This window comes from Balaenoptera acutorostrata, chromosome 2, assembly GCF_949987535.1.
Source record: "Balaenoptera acutorostrata chromosome 2, mBalAcu1.1, whole genome shotgun sequence".
Taxonomy (NCBI): domain Eukaryota; kingdom Metazoa; phylum Chordata; class Mammalia; order Artiodactyla; family Balaenopteridae; genus Balaenoptera; species Balaenoptera acutorostrata.
In genome coordinates this window covers 175,344,279-175,360,369 of record NC_080065.1, presented here as the reverse complement: position 1 = coordinate 175,360,369, position 16,091 = coordinate 175,344,279, and the positions used below count along the sequence as shown (strand labels likewise).

General features: G+C 44.0%; 1 long non-coding RNA gene across 1 annotated transcript in view; it reads left to right on the top strand.

Moving 5' to 3' along the window:
- Positions 1–11,299, top strand: part of LOC130707355 (uncharacterized) — a 28,361-nt gene extending 17,062 nt beyond the window's left edge. The window contains exon 3 of the long non-coding RNA XR_009007247.1: positions 5,273–11,299. This is a non-coding gene — a long non-coding RNA (uncharacterized LOC130707355). The remainder of the gene's footprint in view (positions 1–5,272) is intronic.
- Positions 11,300–16,091: the final 4,792 nt, after the last annotated feature.

The following is a 16,091-nucleotide window of genomic DNA, read 5'->3' as shown; positions in this document are numbered from 1 at the left end:
AAATGCTGCCTGTTCTAAGAAGTCTTCTCAGAAGAAGCCAGTGCTTTTTGGAATCCTTCTTTAATGAAATCCCATAGCAAGTGTCATCTGTCCTCCCTGATCTGGTAATTAATTATCCATTGTTCCTATCATATAGTGTTTGTTTTTCTTATGTGCTGTTATTATTTATTGAAGCAGATTATAGTGACTTGAACCAGGAACTGGGTCATTTTCCTCTTCATTTTAGTGCAAGTTTCTGTGATATGAAGTTAAACTCCTTTTCCCTCACTTCCCATTCACCCACTTGTTAAACACAAAGTACAAGTGAAACTTATTGGTTAACAGGTTTTTGTGGTCCTTGGTTCTGGTCCCTAGGTCTAAGCTGTGCTTCTGTAGTGCTAATTTGACTGATTTCTTATTGTCACATAACTCAGGAATTAACTAAATCATTACAAATTTAGATACATATAAGATATTACAAGAAAACCAGTGGATGTCACAAGTTTAGGCCTGGGGGAGAGTGTTGTATGAGTCCTAGTTTGGTGGGGCTCACACTGCATGATCGCGCCTTCCAGTGTTCCATTGTAAGTAAGAAAGAGATATGCAAATATATGCTTAACATTTAACAGTGTTGATAAAAAAGAGAGGAGAGAAAGGGATGACAGGTACTTTGAGGGCTTTTTGGAATTCATGAACAATTATGATTGGATGGGGAAAAAGAAAAACCGAGGGCTAACCTCCCGCAGGTGAGCTCAGGAAAGAGAGAAGGGCTCATCTGGTATGCAGGTAGAGAGGTTTGACCTACAGAATCTTAGAAAACCTCAACAATCTGAGCAGTGATGGCAAGAGGCAAACTAAAGGGATAACAAAAGTCTGCAAAAGTCTCGCACCAAGAGCTTTGGCATGGTGTTCATCATCTCGCTAATCCTAACATGCAGACATTTATGAGAGTAAAGTCAGGTCTTTGCCAGAGTGGGTTCCTTATTTGGGCAACTGGGTCAAATGAAGAAAGGCAAATGTAGGCTGCTGGAGTAAATAAGGAGAGGAAAAACAAAACGAACGAGACCTATCATTCATCAGTGGTTTCCCCCCAATATTCTTAGCCTCCACCTTATCTCCATCTTACTGGTAACACAGGAACTAGACTGAACAGTCAGGTAAAAGGTCTCTACAGAAACTGAGGTAATATAGAAAATAAGAAAATAAAACATGAAATTGTAGATTTTCTTCCTAGGGGTAATTGAGATGATAGTTGAACAATAACATAAGATCAGGTGAAGTCTAAAGACATTTTAGAAAAGCTGGATAAAGTAAGAAAACATCTGTTCGCTGGCATCTGAATGTTAGAGAGACACCAAGACATGTGGGCCAAGTTCTGGAGAGAAGGGAAACACAGACGCAAGCTTGACATTTGGTGCAGCTTTTCTCCTTGGGGCATTTGCTGATTCAAATCTTACAGACTAGGAGCTGAAAAGCCAAGGAGTTCAAAAGACTCTAACCACAGAAGCCAAACGGCAAAAGCTCAAGCTAAAGGCAACAACTCTAATGGAATGACAAGCTAAGTGTATCTTTAGTCTCACAGGGCTGCGGAAACCATTACGTTTAAAGCCTAACAAATACATGGGTAGCTGGGAATAGGGAGAATCCAAACGCTCATATGGTAATCCCAAAGGGCAACACCCGTAGAGGAAGGACAAGACAGAAATAGAGCAACCTTCACACAGACTGAAAAACAGCTTTGAATGAGCTCAAACTGAGAATGGACTAAGGTTTCCAGTCCCTATAGTAACTGTCTGCCATGGGCAAAAGGAAATCTTTTCAAGAGAGCAATAACGACATCCAGAATGTAGAGGTATCTTTATAGTTTCCTAAAATAAGTTAAGCCCAATTTTAATATAAAAAATAATTTGATATACCAGGAAAAAGACTAAATGATCCAAAGCTCAAAAAAAAAAAAACAGAACAAGAAAGAAAGAAAGAAAGAAGACAATATAAATAGACAAAGGAGGACAAGAGTTACCAGGCATTGGTTAAAAAAAAACAAAACAACTATGATTAAACAAAGAAAATAGACACATGGCAAATAAGCATATGAAAAGATGCTACACATTCCATGTCATCAGGGAATTTTAAATTAGAACAATAATGAGATACCACTACACACCTATTCAAATGGCTAAAATCCAAATACTGAAATACCAAAGTTGTTGACGATGCAGAACAACTCGAATTCTCATTTGTTGCTAGCAGGATACTTGGCAGTTTCTTACAGAACTAAACATACTTTTACCATACAGTGATCTAGTCATCATGCTCTTTGGTATTTACCCATAGGAACTGAAAAGTTATGTCCACATAAAAACCTGCACATGGATGTTTATAACAGTTTCTTTCATAATTGCCAAAACTTGAAATCAACCAAGATGTTTTTCAATAGGTGAATGGATAAACAAGCTATTGTGTATCCGTACAAAGGAATAGCATTCAGCAATAAAAAGCAAAGGCTATGAAGCCATGAAAAGGCATGGAAGAAGCTTAAATGCATATTGCTAAGTGAAAAAAAGCCAATCTGCAAAGGCTACATGCATATTATATGATTGCAGCTATATGAAATTTAGGAAAAGGCAAAAGTGTGGAGACAATCAAAAGATCAGTGGTTGCCAGAGGTTGTGGGGAGGGAGAAAAGGATGGGTGAAGCCCGGAATTGTAAAGGCAGAGAAACTCCTGTGTATGGTTCTGTAATGGTGGATACAGGTTATTGCACATTTGTCAAAAATCATATAATGTACAAAACAAAGAGTGAAGTGTAAAGTAAAGCATGGACATTAGTTAGTAATAATGTATCAATATTGGTTCATTAACTATAACAGATATATTATGCTAATGTAAGATGTTAATAATAGGGGAAACTGGGTTGAGAGGTAAGGAAGTATGAGAACTCTGTCCTTTCTGCTTAATTTTTCTGTAAGCCAGAAACAGCTCCAAAATAGTCTATTAATTTAAAAAACAAATGTAGACCTGCATACAAAACTTGCACGTAAATCCAACCACAGCAGCATTATTCATAAGAGCCCCAAAGAGGAAATAACCCAAATGGCCATTTACTGTGAATGATCAATGAAACACAGTAATATCCACACCATGGAATATTATTCAGCCATAAAAAGAAATCAAGTACTGATACATGCTACAACATAGATGAACCTTGAAAACATGCTAAGTAATTGTATGATTCCATTTGTATGCAATGTCCAGACTAGGCAAATCTGTAGAGACAAAGTATATTAGTGGCTGCCTAGGGTTCGGAGAAGTGGGGGAGTGAGTGACTTATAGTAGATTATTTTTGGGGGGGGGGTGGATGAAAGTTTTACAATTGATTGTGGTGGTAGATGCATAACACATTAAATTGTACACTTTAAATAATATGGAAAGTAAATTATATCTCAATGAAACTATTATTTAAAATTATGATTTTACAGAAATTCAGTCCTTAACTATTATGTATCTATCTGTCTATCTAGCTATCTATCAATCTATCTATCTCTCTGTCTATCTATCCATCTATCTCTCTATCTATCTATCCATCTATCTATCTATCTCTCTATCTGTCTGTCTATCTGTGTGTCTATCTATCTCTCTATCTCTATCTCTCTGTCTATATCTATCTATCTATGTCTCTATCTATCTATCTATCTCTCTATTTCTCTCTCTCTTCTCTGTCTATCTATCTGCCTATCTGCCTATCTCTCTCTCTCTCTCTCTCTATCTCTCTGTCTCCATCTGTCTATGTATCTGTCTGTCTATCTATCTGTCTGTCTATATATCTCTATCTCTCTATCATCTATCTGTCTATCATCTCTCTATGTTATCTATCTATCTATGTATCTATCTATCTATATCTACCTGTCTACCCATCTATCCTTATGTATAGAACAGTAACAATGGCTTATAAGTCACTTCCCTACATTATTTTATCTTTCCAAAACTCTTGAGAGGTCAATAGGCCATAGGAAAAGCACTGAGTTCACTGGAACACTTGAAGGTTGAATTAACTGTGATCACTCAATCAGTAAATGGTGATGCAGGGAATTCCACACACATCTTCTCTGTCCTCCTTTCCTCCTTCCCTCCCTCCTACTTGCTGACTCTATTCCAGCCACATTATTTACTAATTCTTCCCTGAGGACACTGGCATCCTTCCTCTGGGCCTTGCAGAGGTTATTCCCATGATCTGGAATGCTTTTCCCTCAGATGTCTGACTCATCTGCCTCCCTCTAGACTGTTCAAATTCCACCTTCCCAGTAAAACTTATCCTGTCTACCGTTTAAGTTGAAAGCCTTGCTCCTCTCTGCCCACAATCTCACCTCACCATATACTGCTTAATCTCCATAGCATTTATTCCTGGCGAACCTACCAGAGAATGTACATGGGTTTCTGTTCTCCCCTCCAACTGGAAGATAGGCTGCACAGACTCAGGAATTTTGCCATTATTAAACCTAGTGGAGGCCCAGCAGAACTCTGGGGTCAGCCAGAACTGTGCACAATTATAACTCTCGTGATTTGATATTTTAGTGGGTTAGCTCAGAGCCAAGCCAGTTATTAAAGAGGATCTTTTCTGCTGTTTTAAGCAGCATGGTACATTTGAGGTCAACTTAAATTTTCAGTAATTACAGAGCAGGTATGGACTCTTCCTTTGGTTCTCCAGACACATGAACCTGGATGCCAAATCCATCCTCTCTGGGTGTAGTGGGAATGTATGAAGATGACTGGCCTAAGTCTCAATTGAATAAAAAGATGCCCCAAAAGACATTTCAGCATTTTCGAAAAGTTCAGTCATAAAGTGTGGTTCCTTATCACACATCAGGGATTATCTAGCCTCCAGTGTGGTTTTTGTTGTTTGCAGTAAAAATGTGTCATTTTATATTTTAAATTTGCATTATGAAAATAAGTCTGTACACGAAGTAATACATATCTAATGAATATGAATCATGTAAATTTGGTCATGGTCTTTAAAGTTGGCTTTGGCTTTGAAGTATTTTTAAATTCATAGAAAATATTGAACTTCTAATAAAATAAATAAAACATTGTAATAATTGATATTAATAATCAACTTCAAAATTTCTTTGTCTGCATTTTCTGTTCAATTTGAAAAGAGAAGTCACTTTCAGTAGTGTTCCAAAGTGAGTGATTGCACCTTCTATGATTTGAAAAAAGATCCGATTGCCATTAACTGTTCTTAAGTGCTGAACATAACTGAGAGAAATTGTAACAAGACACTCTCTGTCACTGGCAGGAAATCCATCTCCGTCCTTTGCGGGGGCAGTCCCGAGCTCATGTTTTAACGGACGCGAATGCAAAGCGTGGTTCTCACGTGACTTTCTGAAGAGCCCCCGCAGCAGGCCCAGGTACCTTGAGTGGACTAAGTCTCACTTTATGGCAGTGGCATCAGATGGTGGCTACAGAAGGTTGCCGACGTCCCTGTGTGCTCTGACAGGCTCTGCAGACCGGGGGACGAAAGGACCAAGGAACTCTGACCGCCCTCGGGAATCCCAAGTGACTGGAGGGACACCGCGTCAGGGCCCCAGGCAGTGTCGCCCACTGTTCCGGAGGCGGGCGGAGGCTCCGCAGCTTCATTTCGTCCCGTCCCTTCCAGTATTTAAAATTATTGTCAAGATGCTGGGTTAACTCAGGCAGGTCTACAAAGGCGTCCCAAGCAGCAAACATGTCTGTGATGAACAATGAAAGAGATTTGGGATTTGGGGATGCTGCAGGTATTTCTGTCAAAAACTGCCATCACCACAGGCAAGTCCTGTCGCTTCTCTTCATCAGTCTGAGAAAAACATTCGTCTGAGATACGTGCGGCCCACTCAATGCACTGCTCCAGGGGTCGGCAGGGACTGGACACATCAGCACACTTAATCAGTCAGGGTGAGTCACCCCAACTCTCCTTCCTCTGGACCTTAGTTCCTCCTGATTGTCACTCGTTACACTGAAAACAGATTTCAGGAGTCAGCACGTGCAGCCATAATGTGTGCCTAATTCCACATCCCAGTCACTGGGACACAAAATTTTGGTGTCTTAAGTCTGGCTCCCACATCACCACTCACATATGTCAGTTCTTCCTCTACAGCTGAGTCAGTGAGTAAAGACACATAAACAGAAGTAGATTAATACGAACAAGGTTTTATTGACATATATATATGTACATAAAGCTGGGAAAGAGAAAGGCCCATTGAGGCAAATGCATAGGGGGAGAGGAAGCATCTGAGAACAGCAGTGGGCATCCTGCCAGTTCCAAGTCTAGGGAAAACTTGGGTCCGCCAAGTTAACAGGCAAGCCAGGGATGGCACAGTGGATGATGCAGCCAGCTGTCTTCCATTCTCCTAACTGGAGCTTCTCAAGTCTGGTGTAGTTCTGAAGTGGGCTCATATGCTCCTCACCCTCCAGCACACACACACACACACACACACGCACACAGACACACACACGCACACACACACTTGCACACCCCTGAGGTGTGGTCCTCCGGCTTGCTGTAGGAAGAGAGGAGGTGAAGTTTCACTTCAAGGGGCTGAGCCACTTTCCAGTGAGGCAAGGTCCATTCATGGTGACACACAGTTTGCAGAAGAAGATCTGCTCTTCATTTGTTGAGTTTCTTCATAGAAGAAAGGAATTCGCTGGTGGCTCCTATGAAGCCCTGGGCAGGTTATGAGGCTGCCAGACTCCTGTGAGCACAGGCACAGCTGCCCTGACCAGGGGCCTGCAAACACAATGCTGGCTCGTCTAAGTCAGAGGGGTGTCCTGACTCGGGGACCCCAGTGTTCTTACTGAGAGTGGAGCTTCCTCTCCAAGTATGGATGCTGCTATCCCCCATGGTACCACCTGGGTTTTGACCAGGGGGGGCCTCAGGTGCTTTGTATGAATGTGGCACCAGAAGTGTATCCAGTCACAGCAGGTGTGGTGCTGTCCCCCATGCCCCCCCCCCCGGTTCTCTGCACAGATGGGTTCCAAGTCTGATGGCAGTTATTGACACAGGGCCTCCCAGCACCGGTGAGATGTTGTGCCCTCCATCCGCACCACCTGTGTGTTGGCCAGGTGGGTCCCAGTTGTAAGCGGGAATAGCAGGTCCTCCAATCATGGGCATGATGTTGTTCCCTCCTAGACGACCACCACCTAGATTGTGGGCAGGTGGGCCCCTTGTGCTTAGCAATAAGGTAGAACTAGAAGTGTGTTGAAACCCACGGGTGATAACCACACTTGCAACTGCAACAGATGTGGTGTGCTCTGTCAGAAGGTGGAAACTGACATGTCTCTTGACACAGATTTCTTCTCCTTGGTGATGGAACTTTGAAATGTAGATTTTCTCCGTCCAGATGGGCCCTGTGTGCAGTGACGGAAAGTGGGAACCCTAGGGCCTCCCATCGTGGGGATGGTGTTGTCCCCTGCCATCACCGTACCACCTGTATTCAGCCCAGGTGGGCCCCAGGTATTTGGATTTAAGGTGGAATCAGGTATGTTCCCAAATGCTGGGATGGTGCCTGCCCCTCCTAGTGCAGCAGCCTTGCCGTGGTCAGGTAGATGGCAGGTTGTCTGGCCCGAAGTAGGAACAGAAGCGGTGCTGGGTGCCCCACTTAGTCCTGCCCCGAAGTTAAGTGGTCTGGATGCCTGTGAGTGAGTGAGGCCTGGGGCTGACACACCGACCCCAAGGCTCCCATCGGCCGTAGGGGCTGCAGGTCCCATGAACAGTGGGCCCGGTGTGGTGTCGGCAAAGAGCGAGCCGCTGTCCCCAGTACTGGGCATCCTGGTGGCAAGTCCGAAGCCAGTAGCAATGGACACAGCCCTGGGGAGAATGCCTGGCTTGTCGCCAAAGGCCGGCTGCGTGTTGCTGGTGGTGGCGAATAGGGAAGCTGGCGAAGCTGCCGGCATGATGCTGACTCGCGGTGGCTAGGCTGCAGGGGCGACTAGGACTTTATCTTGTGCTGAAGCTGCTGGGTTTCCCAATAGAAAATTATCGTTAGGCCTCTGCCCATCGTTGGCCCCCAATGTGGCCTGAGACGGGAGACCTGGGTCCAAGGAAGCTTGAAGTGTTGGTCTTATCTGTTGGCCACGTTGCAGGTAAATGCGTCGAGGCATGGGCTGAGGCATTGCTACTACTGGGAGGTGTGTTCCCAGAACTAGGAACAGCCCTGTGAAATGCCTATTGGTTCTGCCTGGAGACAGGCCGAAGGCTGGTGACGGCTGAAGTGACTGTGTAAAATTTTTCTTTCAGTGGCAACCTATAATCTTTAAAATATGGTGAGCATCTTGTCTGTTTTGAAGGGGATATGACAATAAATCTACCAGATGGAAAATTCTGTTAAAAGTAGAAAAGCTTTAGTAATTTGCTCAGTGTGGTGGTTTTATCGTTTTCTTTTTCTCCCTTGGGTGACGGCCGAAGTCGTAACTGGGGGGCTGGGGAAAGCAGGAGCCGAATGGAAAATGACAGCCTGGGAAGGAGGTGTGGTGTCCATAGGTACAGTGTCAGAGCTGCTGCCTGCTGAAACATTGGTGACGGCCGAAGCCGTAACTGGGGGGCTGGGGAAAACAGGAGCCGAATGGAAGATGACAGCCTGGGAAGGAGGTGTGGTGTCCATAGGTACAGTGTCAGAGCTGCTGCCTGCTGAAGCATTGGTGACGGCCGAAGTCGTAACTGGGGGGCTGGGGAAAACAGGAGCCGAATGGAAGATGACAGCCTGGGAAGGAGGTGTGGTGTCCATAGGTACAGTGTCAGAGCTGCTGCCTGCTGAAGCATTGGTGACGGCCGAAGTCGTAACTGGGGGGCTGGGGAAAGCAGGAGCCGAATGGAAAATGACAGCCTGGGAAGTAGGTGTGGTGTCCATAGGTACAGTGTCAGAGCTGCTGCCTGCTGAAGCATTGGTGACGGCCGAAGCTGTAAATGGGGGGCTGGGGAAAACAGGAGCCGAATGGAAAATGACAGCTCCGGAAGGGGCAGCAGTGTCCATGTAGACGCCAGGCTGCAAGGTCACACTTCCAGATGCCGTGACCATGCTGGTGGAAGGGATTGCCACAGAAGTCCTGGGCTGCCCAGTTACAATAGGGGGATTGATGGTAGGGGCTGGAAGAGGGGTAGGTAAGTATAAAGGAGGGGTAGGAGCTACACAGATGGGTGTTGGGGGTTCTTTTTCATGGGACGGTGGCTGGACCTTCCTTCCATTCTTGGGGATCTTTTTCCAGCGACACTGAATGTTCTTCTCCAAGGTGCCTAGGTGTTTGGCAGCAGCTAAGCACGGAAGCTTAGGAGGAGGGGGCAGCTCACCTCGATCCCACGTCAGTGCCTCGTTCCCCGACGGGGGCGACCTCAGCCTTGGCAGTGGCAGAAAAAGCGGCAGGGGAATCTTCCGCTTCCAGGGCCTACTGCTGGTAGATAGCAGGGAAGGGGAGCTTCTTGTTGGGATGCGTGAAGACTCTTCACGCTGCAGCTCCTTCCCAGACATCGGTGAGCCTGGTGATTTGGGCCGGTGGTCTTCACCCAGCACTTTTTTTGTTGGCCTCTCCAGCAGCAGGGAGCAGCATGCGGTTGGGGCAGAGGACAGCACGGCATGGGATGGGGCCTTCACCTCCCTCTTCTCACCTCCTTCCGGGGCTGTCATTTTGCATTGTGCCCCTGTTTTCCCCAGCCCCCGTCTCAGTGGGAGGTGACTGGATGGTACCGGCTTCCTGACGTTGACTCCCTGCTCAGGGCAGAAGGCAGGCGCTGGAGCAGCAGGGTGGTCCCGGTCAGACGTGGCAGCCTCCCAGGAGCACAAAACCAGTGGGTGACAGCCCACCGGGGCCCCACGGCGGGGCGGGCGGCGGGGCCGGTGGGGCCGGCGGCGGTGGCGGAGCCAGGTACGAAATTTGCATAGTAAATTGCCCATGTAGGACCGGTTGTGCGCCAAGCGATCCGAGAACAGAGTGAAACTGGGAGAGCTTCTCCTTAGCTTCACCTCCTCTCAAGGTCTAGCACGCACTGGACACTGGATGGCTCAGCCTGGCGCTTGTGACATGTCCATTGTACTCGTCACAGAGAAAGGGCGGGCGGGGCAGGGCGGGGGGGCGCATGCAAGCCCAGCCCCTGGAGAAACCCCGGCCCAAAGGCAAAGGGCGGGGCCCCAGAGCCCGACCCCTTCTGGACTTTCTAGTGGCTGGGACTTCTCGCTGTGGGTGGCAGGTGTTTGGCACCGGATGGACCACCATGCGGAGACTGTTGGGGACTGTGGAAGCCTTCTCCTCCAGAGCTCACCCTGCCTGGGCACCGGCTCTGCAGGCCCCTCAGCCCTGCGTATGTATCGGCCAGCCCTTCCCCCCCAAGGGGCCCAGGGACCAGAGCCTGTTCAGAGCTGAGTGCAGGAGGCACCCAGAGCTTGCCAGGCTGTGGCCCGCCTCCTCCAGGGACCTCCCCAGCTTCTCTGCGAGGCCTGATGACGGGAGCACCTTCTCCAGGGCTGCTCAGCTGCCAGCATCACCATGAGCCAGGTGGCAAAGGTTTCTGAGCAGGGGATGCAGAGCCCTGACCCGCCTGGGTGCTGCAGCCCACGATGTCCCTTCCTGGCAGATAGGTTCTTTCTTCAATTCCTTTTCGCAATTTGGTAAAACAACATTTAAACCTTCGACTGTTCTTCAGGTTATACAGATGGTAGTGGCTTAGCTAGGATTCGAAGCAAGCCTGTGTGATTCCAGAGCTCGTGCTCTGGACTGTGGCGCCTCCTTATCATATATGCTTCATGTGTTACTTTTGTTTGTTTTTCTTGTGGCCCTTATGGTACTTAGCCCTAAGTGCCATACGTGTGATGAACACGTACACTGCCCTGTAGGAGGTCTTCTTTTGTTCAACGCATGAATTGGTCATCCACCACACGGGGTTCTAGTCTCAGAAGATACAGGTCAGGGAGCACCAGCTGTCAGCATAGCAGCGCCCCACATTTCTAATTGAGGCTTGCAGCCCAGATTTTCCCTTTGGTCTAGTGTGAAGGATCCAGATATGTAAAGCTTATATTCTAGACAAATCATGGGCTATCCGGAAAGAAATTCACCAGTAAATTATTCCAGTTTCTCTGGCCTTCCTGGAGTATATCCAGTAAGGCATCTCATTCTTGTCTGGCAAGCAAATATATCATTTATTGCAACTTCATCGTGGAGTGATGTATTGGTTTAAAGTACGATCAACACAATTTGGTCATTGTGAGTATGCCAGCTGGGTCCACTGTTTACTACACATATGTACCACTAGCGATTCTTATGCCCAAGAGAGGAGACATACTCTTGGGTGTCTAGGGCAAGGGAAACGTGTTGTTATTCAGCATGACGGGAAAGAATTGAAAAATCCTGGTCTACACATGACTTTACCTTGTTTGAAACTTGTTTTTTTGGCTTGCTTCATTGGAGTGTTTTCTCTCTCCTGGGGCTGACATTGTGTGTTATGTATCACGCATGTGACATGTAGAAGTTTCAGAACCCAGAGTCATATAGATCAATAAAAATGTATTTATATATTTTAGTTTAAAATCTATTGAAAATAACACTGGGCATAATTCATATATTCCAAAATTAGTTTGACCCTCTGCCCATGAGATTCTTTTTATGATATGTGACAGCTAATTTGGACTTCCATCCCCAATAAACTTTGAGGTTTGAGGACACAAAAGGTTTTGCTCAGACCTAAATTCTGTCTGAAAAAAAGGGCTAAATATTATAAGCCCTTTCTAACCTCTCCAGGAGCAGAAATGATTTACAGCTGTGGCATTGAACCATAGTTCCTTGATCTCATTTGAGAAGAGTTCTGTAAGAAACGATGTCTTGATTTTTGTTTGTTTTGTTTGTTCCCTGTTTTCTTGTCTTACCAACAATCCATTGTAATTCATGAGTTAGTATGGCAGCAGGCTGGGTGTTCCCTGGAGCTCATTAAATGAACTTTTGTTCCTAAAATGATGTTTGTCTCCTTGTTTTCAGCCCCTCTTCTTTCCTCTGCCCTTTACTATAACCAGAGCTCAGCAAAAGCTGACTGGCTTTGTGCAGACCCTACTTAGGGTAGTCTTTTCTTAATTATTTTATTCATGGCTCCTCCATTTCATTGTTTGCCTTCTCAAAATGTGTTGAAATCTTTCTGTGGTTGATGACTTCCACAATGTCTTGGCTTTTATTGGTTGCTTAATTTTGGTATTTCTACAGTTTTATTTAAATATGGTTTCAGGAGGAACAGAAAGTAAATGTTTCCTAGTCTGCCATCTTGAGCTGAAAATCCCTGTTGATTTTAGCATCCAGTGTTCCCATGGGAAAACACCCAACCCTGGCATTAATAGATGTAACACTCAAGATTTCAGCTTTTCTTGAGCAATCGCTAAGGATTTAATATGTGGTCATTTCTAATGGGAAAATAATAACTGTCTCATGGAGTTGATTTGAGGATTAAATTAGATAATGAACATGAAAATGCTTTGTAAGGTTTAAAAATCTATAAAAATGTTTTGTGTTATTATTTGATTGTTTCTGTTCTGTTCTGTTCATTCCACAGAATCATCTTGAGAACACATACTGTTTTTTATGTACCTGGTCTATATCTCAATTAGTTTGAAGAATTTCCCAGATACCTGTTAATATGTAGTTCTCCAATTCCAATCTTGCCACGTCCTGTACCACATAGGAATTTGATTTCTCTTTCTTTCTCTGGGTTGTTCAGAACCCAACGAAAGAACAATGGAATGGCATCAAAGAGATCAGGGTTCTTGACCCAGATTTACCATAAAATAATTGTGTCCTCTTGGGAAAATTATAGTTATTCTAGGCCCCTTTCCTTTTCTTTACTTCGACAGAGCTGCACTAGATGACCCCAAATAACATTGCACTCTTTCAGTCGTAGCTTAGATGTGATTGGTTTTCTGAAACAAATGAAGACAATGACACGTGAAACTGTGCAACATCTCTGTAACTATGTTTTCTTAGAGTTGCCTCCATTGTACAGATGATAAGATGGCTGAGCACAGAAGCAGATGTTTTGACCAGAGTTTCCAGAGTAAATGGAGCTAAACCACAAGTTTCCTTCTTTCCTGACGCTCACTTAGCCACAACATAGGCTTCTGAATATTAAGCTGTAAAGCATATTATCAGTATAGTTTAAAAGAAGCTGTTCTTCTAGGATTTCCAATTAATAGCAGGAGGTTTTGAAATCCTTAAAAGATCATCTAATTTTGTGAGATTTACGGCTCTATTTTCCTGTCAAGCAAGTTGTATTAGTGCCAGACAATCATCTGAGCTTCTGGATGCTTCTCTGAACCTCTTGAATCTTTCTTCTTGCTCTCTGAAATTCATTCCAGATAAGCCTTTTTGTAGAGAGTATGTACAGACTTGTCTATTTTCATGTAAGAAAGCAATGCAGTGAGTCAGGATGGGGGTTAAGCCCTCATTCTCAGAGTGGTATTGAGCTCCTGGTGAAATATAATGATCATTTCCTCAGAATAGAAAAGAAGTTATCTCAAGTTTTTAATGCCATTAACTATTTATACATTTATGTATAATACATATATTTATTGTACCTACGAGGTGTGTTCTCTTCGGGAAGTACAAAGCTATTTGAGACATAGGTTGTTCATTTTTTTGTTTTCCCACAAATACTGTGACCCTTTGAGCAGGAAGGTCTATATTTTACTAACATCTAGAACAAGCAGCTAACACGGTATCTAAGATGTAGTCAATAAATATGAAATAGATAAATGAACACATTTTAAAGGAAGGGCCAGGACATGAACAAATAGAAAATTTTCATGTTCAGTCACAAAGCCACAACAGACATAAAAATGATACAGACAACAAGTGCTACGGTCATTCAAAGAAGGCATAGAATAGATACAACGAGGATCTCCTCTATGGCACAGGGAACTCTACTCAATATTTTGTAATAACTTCTAAGGGAAAAGAATCTGAAAACGGAATCACTGTGCTGTACACCTGAAACTGACACGACATTGTAAATCAACTATACTTCAACTAAAAAACAGACAACGACAACAAAAAACCAAAGAGGTCGTAGAAGTTCTTATGAGATTCCATAAGAGAAGAGAAGCCAAATGAGGACAGGAGAGAAGGCTTTTGAATCAGTTCAGAGGAGAAGTCACAGAGGAACTAGTGTTTGACCTGAATTTGAGATTAAGATTAAGATGAATTAATCTTAATTAATTAAGATTGCAACACAGGGATATTACAGATGAAGGTAATCACATAAACTTACTATACTGAAACTTGCAGAGGTTATGAGTGTTGTTCAAGATCCCAACGCAAGTGCATTGTGGAATCAGAATTTTAAGTGAGGCCTAATGAACTAAAAACAAACACAAAAACAAGCCCTTCCTGTGATAACCACGTTGCCTTTGAAGTCTTTTTTTTGGTGGGTTGGTAGAAACTGGTTCCAGTGTTTTGCACAACTGTACAGTGTTTCTTGCAGGAATGACTAGTTCTGTCCCCCCGCGGCCCCCAACCCCCGAGTTGATCCTCAAAGTTTCCTTTAGAATGGACTTGCTAAAACGCAGACATGTAAGTATTCATGACGCCTGTGTCCAATCATTTCTCCTGCCATTGCCTACTTCGCTTCTGGATTATAAGAACAATTCACTGTCTTCATTTATGCTTTTCCCTCCTCCAAGAATTCCTTTCTCCCTATGGGGCACCTGGGACACCCACTTCATTTTTCAAAACTCAATTTACATATTATGTCTTTTGTGCACTCTTCTTTTTAGTGTTGTGATCACACGCTCCTTTTTGCTACCCTTGCACTTCTGCATGCCTGATTGTTGCACTCGCTACACTGTATTGTGACTGTATTTTTTACATATCTCTGTGTTCTCCTAGGCAACATTCCTTGGGGCCAGGGACTACCTTTTTACATCTATTCATGCTGCCTTAGCATGTTACTTGTTGTGAAGTATTTAGTCATAAAAATGAGATTGGAATAAATTAAAAATTGTTATGTACATATTACTTATTATCACTTTACAGATATAACAGGAAAAAATATTAATGTTGGTGCTGAAAGTTCACTTCTAGTAAACGGTGGTGGTACTTGACTCTACTTATAATATTTTCCCCACTATTTTATATCTTTCTACCTGATAGCTCTTCTTTATTTCCATCTATGTTTCTTTATTGCTAAACCAAGAAAAACAGGTATGAGGGTAGGGCTAGGCCATACTTGGCTGGAATAGTAAAGAAATTCTGTGGGGTTTTGGTGAGAAAATCCTGAAGCATACAGGTCTGCATCTTCCCTTTGAGGCATGTGGAGGGGTCTGCTTCTAAAGAGTTTTATTAGCAACTAGTCAAGATGCTTTTGCACAAGGCTCCTGATTAGCTGTTGGTATACTAAGAGTGAATCAGAGTTAGCGTAGTTTCTGATTTCTTTTACATTGTCAATGTGGATGATCATTTTTTACTGCTGGGGGTGGTGGTGGTGGGGAGTGAGGGAATGTTCCTTTCCTGCTCCTGATGGTTCAGTCCCGTCAAGAGAGCTCTTAGGGTCATTTCAGCCCTGCTTCTTTACTGACTCTGCTGCAGGGTGATCAAGTGACTTATATAGAAAGCTTGAAAAGAATTAAGTGAGCATGCTTGCCTTGACTAATTCTGTTCTCTCCCTTGAGAGTGTGAGTGAGTGTCTTCTGTTTCTCTCATTCTGTGTATTACGAGTTAGTAAATCTGCCCAATTCTGGGGTTCCGTTATGTGATCATTGCGTTCAAACTGGATTCTCAAGCCAGGGTTATCAACAGTAACAGGAATATTCGGCCCTCCATCTTTTCTCTTTTATCTTATTTCCTAATTTATTCCAAACCAAATGGAATTAAGGCATTGTACTTGCTGGAAGGTAATGAAAAGACCCTAACATTTGGTGCATTACCTGGGAACACTGAGAAATAAAAAGAAAGGAGCAGGCATTTTGGAGAGGAAAATGTCCATGTGGAAAATATTTTGGTACTGCCAAGGAAGGTAGTCTAGTGCCTTGGTCTTTAATGTATGGTGGGAAGTTGAGACCTTTGACTGTTTGAAAATATTTAGGTTTGTGCAGTAAACTGCTGAAGCCTAGAACAGGTTTAAT